At 39.7% G+C, this 6,000-nt stretch overlaps 1 protein-coding gene across 1 annotated transcript in view; it reads left to right on the forward strand.

The window, feature by feature from the left end:
• The window catches only part of LOC144753776 (uncharacterized), a 63,063-nt gene extending 57,343 nt beyond the window's left edge, over nt 1–5,720 (forward strand). Inside the window, exon 2 of the transcript XR_013594523.1 lies at nt 5,533–5,720. The gene's annotated coding sequence lies outside the window, so the exon portion shown is untranslated. The remainder of the gene's footprint in view (nt 1–5,532) is intronic.
• Nucleotides 5,721–6,000: the final 280 nt, after the last annotated feature.

The following is a 6,000-nucleotide window of genomic DNA, read 5'->3' on the forward strand; positions in this document are numbered from 1 at the left end:
GTTCCCCTTCGTGCAGTAAACATCAAGGGGGTGGAGCATGTAGGGGTAGATTCATTCAGCTGAGCTTTTTCTTCTTCAGAGGAAGTGTCCCTAACCAAGAGAGTTTTTCTCCAGGTTTGTGCCAAATTTGAGAAGTGAAGTCTGGATCTATTTGCCTCCTACCACAGCGCTCAAGTTCCCTGTTTTTGTGCCTGTGTTCCTCAGGAAGGTGCCTGGGGAGTGTATGCTTTCTTAACCCCCTGGCCTCAGTCTCTTCTGTATGCTTTCCCCCCTTCCAATTCTGCTGATTCCCAAACTGCAAGCTAGAATGTTGTGGGAACACAGGGAATTAAGCTTGGTGGTCCACTTTTGGCCTTGTCAGTCATCGTTTCCTTTTCTATAGTCCATGGCTGTTCAGGGTACTTCTTTTTCCCCTCACTGCCCCTCTCCTTTGTGGGTGTCTCCTGTACGCTCACTCCAGAGGCTCCGCCTCTCGGCATAGAAGTTGAAAGGAGAGGGTTACAAATCAAGGGACTTCCCAGACATTTAGATATTGCAATTCAGCAGTCTAGGGTCGACACTGGGGCAGTTTTCAGAGGTGGTGATCGTCCTTCAATCTTTCTCCTTTGGACTACCGTTTGAACTACATTCTTCAGTTATTTTGGGATGGTTTTAAGAAGAAGCTTTCTGTATCCACTCTGAGTGCTCAATTGGTTGCTATTTGGGCTCTCTGAGCTTGAGCTGACTTATTTGCTCGTCTGTTGAAAAAGTTCTCCCATTTCCAAGCCTTTTGTCCATCCTTTGTGCCCTTTGTGGGACTTGCCATTGGTCCTAAAGGCTCTGGTTTCCCTTCCTTTTGAACCCCTAGTGTGGATGTTAAGTTTCTGACAATGAAGGTGGGCTTTCTTGTCGCCATCACTTCCGCTAGACACCTGGGGGAATTAGGTGTATTGTTTGTAAGACAATCCATTTTTCCTTAGATGATGATGGTGTTGTATTACGCCTGGGCCCTTCTTTTTTTGCCAAAGGTTTCCTCTCAATTTCACAGGAGATTATATCACCTGCTGTAGTTGGGGTGAATGATTCTGTGGGAGATTTTCAGTGGCAGCTACTGGATGTGAAGAGGGCTCTTTGGGTGTATGTGAATAGATCCAAATTCTTTTTTTGTTCTGACTCTCTGTTTCCTTTGGTTCCTCTGGTAGAGGGGAAAAGGCTTTCTTGTTGTCCATCAGTCGCTGGATTAAACAGGTGATTTCCTTGGCTTGTGCTTTATCAGGTTCTCCAACTCCCGAAGGGGTTCAGGGGTTTTCCATGATAGGGTTGTTGACATCTTGGGCAGAAATCCATGGGGTTTCCATTTCTGAGATTTATCGTGCAGCCACTTGAGCTACACTAAATAATGTTGTGCATTATTATCGTTTACATATTGTATTGTCTGATGGTACCAATTTTGGTATGCTGTCTGTGTTATCTTGAGTTTTTCTTGTAAACTATTTTGAAATAAATCACTATTAGGCTTTGCAAGCAGAGGTAGTTCATGTAATATTTTACTATTTCTGCTGCGCTTGATAGCCGGCCTGAGGTGGCTTTGGTATGGTATGGATAGGGCCAGAAACTGCTATATTTGAGAAGGTAGTAATGAAACGCTTAGAACAAGCAGTTCGTTTTGTTCCAAAACCTAAATATAACATTACAAGAGAAGAATATATGTCTATAAATGAACTCAAGGACAATGAATCAGTTGTTGTTAAAAGCAGCGATAAAGGTGGTGGTATCGTTCTTCTATATTCTTCAAAGTATGAAACTAAAATGACTGATATGCTGAATGATTCCACTTTCTATAAGAAAATCAGACTGAACCCGACAGAAAGGATTGTGAAAACTATACAGAAAATAACCACAAAAGCCCAGACAGCAGGCATTATAAATGACAAAGAATACGTGTTTCTTAATAAATCTGAGAATAAGGTGTCCTGTATCTATGGATTACCTAAGATTCATAAGAATGAGCAAGATCCCCCCTTTAGACCCATCGTGTCTACAATAGGAACTCCCCTTGAAGCTGTTTCTAAATACCTTGATAAGATTCTCCGTCCTTATATCCCCTCTATACCATCGTATATTAAAGATACAGGAGATATCATTCGAAAAGTAGAAGGCCTTCCTTTTAACATGAACACGGATGTCTTGGTCACCCTCGACATCGAAAGTTTGTATAGTTATTTCCACAAACCGAAGCCATTGAAGCCACAATGTGGTTCATTGATGAACATCATATACCGTGCTCGAAACCTTTCATCAAGGAATGCCTTCTACTTACTTTAAAAGAAAACTTTTTTGAATTTGGAGAAAATCTTTACTTACAGGTGAAGGGAGTGAGCATGGGGGCATCTATGGCCCCTTCAATAGCGAATATATATATGTCTTTATTCGAATCCAGATTTATTCACAATGAAATCGCCCCTTTCTTCGAGTCTGTTTCCCATTGGTACCGTTACATTGATGACATCTTTTTTGTATGGACCGATGGGGAACAGACTCTGAAGGAATTTCTATCATGGCTGAATCTGGCTGACGCCAATTTGCGTTTTACTGCCCATATAGATGGATCACAGGTAGAATTTCTGGACATATGCATTTGAGAGAATAAAGGTTTTTTGGAAACCGATTTGCACACAAAACCAACAGCAAGGAATACTTTATTGCATTTTAAAAGTTACCATCCCAGATGCCAAAGAGACAGTATTCCCTTCTCACAATTTCTCAGGGTGAGACGAAATTGTACAAACATAAAAGATTACGACACCCAATCTGTAATAATAAAACAAAAGTTTCTAGAGCGAGGCTACCCTCATCGGCTGATGAGGGAAGCCTACAAAAGGGCCCGGTTTTATGACCGCGACTTCCTTTTTAACACACAGAAACAGAATCAAGAACAGAAACTAGAATGTATAACCAGACACTCTACTTTGGATGCGGTTGTCAGGCAGGTGATCAATTCCAACTGGCATCTTCTGAATGTGAATCAAACAGGCAGCAAACTCTCAAAACATATGTTTGCTCACCGAAGAAACAAAAATCTTAAAGATCTGATAGTGCGATCACGTTTCTCAAAACCAAAGACCAATCCCCCATTCTTACAGAAATCCATCAATGGCACTAATGGCATTAAGGGCACTTCTCGTTGTGGGTCGTGCCAATCTTGCGATCAGATAATCACGGGCAGCACAGTAACAATAAATGACAGTACTGTGCAAATGAAGGACTTTTACACTTGTAACACGCAGAATGTAATATATCTGATTGTATGCCCTTGCAACGTGGGCTACATGGGTGAAACGTCACGCACAATAAGAACCCGCATGACGGAACACAGATCTGCGATCAAGACAATGAGAACTACAGCACCTTTAGTAAGCCATTTTTTGGAATTTAAGCATTCACCAGCTGATGTGAAATGGTGTGTACTGGAAAAAATTCGCACACCGAATGGGAAAGGAGGAGACAAAATAAGAAAAAAGAGGGAAGTATACTGGATTTGTACTCTTGGCACCTTTGACAAGGGGCTGAACAATGAACTCCCTTGGGAGAACGCTATCATTTAATTGCGCAGAGCTCTCTAGAAAATAGGATTCTATCTCCTTTCCTTTAAAACCCTTGAAAGTTAACAGTTGCAAGTTTTACTTTCTTCGTAGTAGTATTTGAGAGTCTCTCATAGAGAGCTTCATTATTAATATCTCACCGTTTGCGAACCCTAAATAGATTTTCCGAGCACTTGGGTCTGTAAGTAAATACAAACAATCAAGTAGGGAGTAAGTCCGTCCTCTAGGATTAGGTAGGCGTATAGAACAGCCTCTTTAATCTCAGACAGCATCGTGAGCGGGATACTATGTTTCCCTCTCTCTTTAAGAGAGGGAGGGGCCTGATTAAATCACCGGTATATATAACCCTATTGAATTCGCGCTTCTAAACTTTTTGAAACAGACGCAATAACGGAAGCCACTTGTGACACCGGTCTCCAGAGAGAAAGTAAGTTCTATGTGTAGCCGTGTCAAACTGAGGATTCTTGCAAGAGATTAAGAAGTTCCAGTAATTTCAGTAATTTTTTATATATACGGTCTTTCTTGACCCTTTAACAGCTTCGCTAAGGAGACATGCAAGAGGGTATGGCGATAATTTCGAACGTCATCTGATATAAGACCGAAGGCAGTCGTCCCTGTTGTTTGACCCGCCTTAATTTTCAGGTAATCAAACCGTTTGGGGCTTTTTCCAAAACGCCATACTAACCTTTATTGTCAACGCCGCTATATATAAAAAAAACACTTATTTATTTCTTTGGTGAATAGCGGAATCACGCCCCATACAGAGGACACGGTTTGTCGGTTGCGGAAATGAGATATTGAAACTGGAGTTTGATAATCGTTACTTCAGGGAATCATCTGAGACGCTGCTAGTAAAATATCGAGCAAGGTATGTGGTTAGCCATACTAGATTAAAAATTACGTTAAGATAGCAGACCATCATAGCGTTTCTATATCAAGCTGTGTTCTATATTTCATTTGACAGCGCAATTAATGAAGAACGTATGTGGCTGTAACCCCTTTTATCACCGATTAGTTTCTAACGGGAAGTGGAAAGTAGATATCCTCCTTCGATCTGCTCCCCTTATCAGGTAACAGAGTGTGCGGGGCAATGATTAAAACGTCTATCTTTTGCTTTCCGTTATTGGGCTAAAACAAGATATGTTTACGTTATGTATTCTGTCTTAGAACTGCAGATTGAGGATCTTCTTGGCCTGTTTCCTTTCCGTCTGACATACCCTAATTGACGTCTTAGAGAGCCTACTCAATCAAGGTACTTGGTCCTTATATATAACCTGTTCAAATAATGGGTTGATAAAATTAGGATAGAACGTCTTCATTTTGACCCCGAAATAACCTGTGGCCTCTCAGTGTAATACGCAGAATAGCAATAATTTCATCTATAGTGCCGTGTTGCTTTTCTGTTTTCGTAGGTCGTGGCGATCATGAAGCACTTCTAATACTAATATATCGTCGTATAGGTTATCTGTTTCCCCTGAATTCGAGCATAAAAAGCCTTGCCTTCAAGTTCAAAGGTAAGATAAATTGAACTTTTCAAGCTGAGAATATTATAAATAGGGTCCTAGATCCACCTAGACCCACCTGGAATATGACATTTAATGAAGAGAAGAGACCTTATTAAATAAACATCTAGCATTTATATCAGAAACTAAAAGGGTTTCCTAGCACCAGTCCTTGTTTTCATCTATTTTTCTTTCTGAAACTGTCATTGTTATGTATCCTGAATTTTCTCGTGGATGATTATGATGCAGTAGGATTGTAAATATTGTATATATATATGTTTATATGTAAATATTATAGTAGGTAACTTTCTTAAACGGTATCAATAGTCTGAATCAATAACCGTCTGGCATCAAGAATAGAACATGACTATGTTAACCAGCTATCAGATTACGTATTAATTGTACATGAAAGAGAGCACTTTTTAAATTACTGTTTTTTTAAATTTTAGAAATCATTTGAAATTGTCCTGATGAAGACACACTGTATGTGTCGAAACGCGTCGACAGTCTTCTATATCTCCAATTAATCCTGGGAACCATCAAAAATTCTTTATTGCCCAGTATTGTACATTATGATTGAGAAATTTATGTTAGTTGGATAATGTTTTTAAACAATATTTGCTTTTCATGTAATACCGAACATGTCTATATAAAAAATATTTATATGATTACATTTTATACGTTGTTATAATTTTTTGTCTATATTGCTCTTTTTTTGTGTTTCTTATACGTACTAATTAAAAATTGATTTGTTTAAGACTTATTTTGCCAGATTGTTGTTTTTTATTTTGCCTGGGTATTTTACCTTGCTTTCAACTGCTCTACCCTGACCCAGGAAATCTATCCAATTCAGGGGGTCCCTGTTTTAACTCCAAGGGTGGCTTTGGTATTCCCCATTAGTGGCGAATGGGACGAGG

Source organism: Lissotriton helveticus, chromosome 5_1 (assembly GCF_964261635.1).
Source record: "Lissotriton helveticus chromosome 5_1, aLisHel1.1, whole genome shotgun sequence".
In the NCBI taxonomy this organism is placed as follows: domain Eukaryota; kingdom Metazoa; phylum Chordata; class Amphibia; order Caudata; family Salamandridae; genus Lissotriton; species Lissotriton helveticus.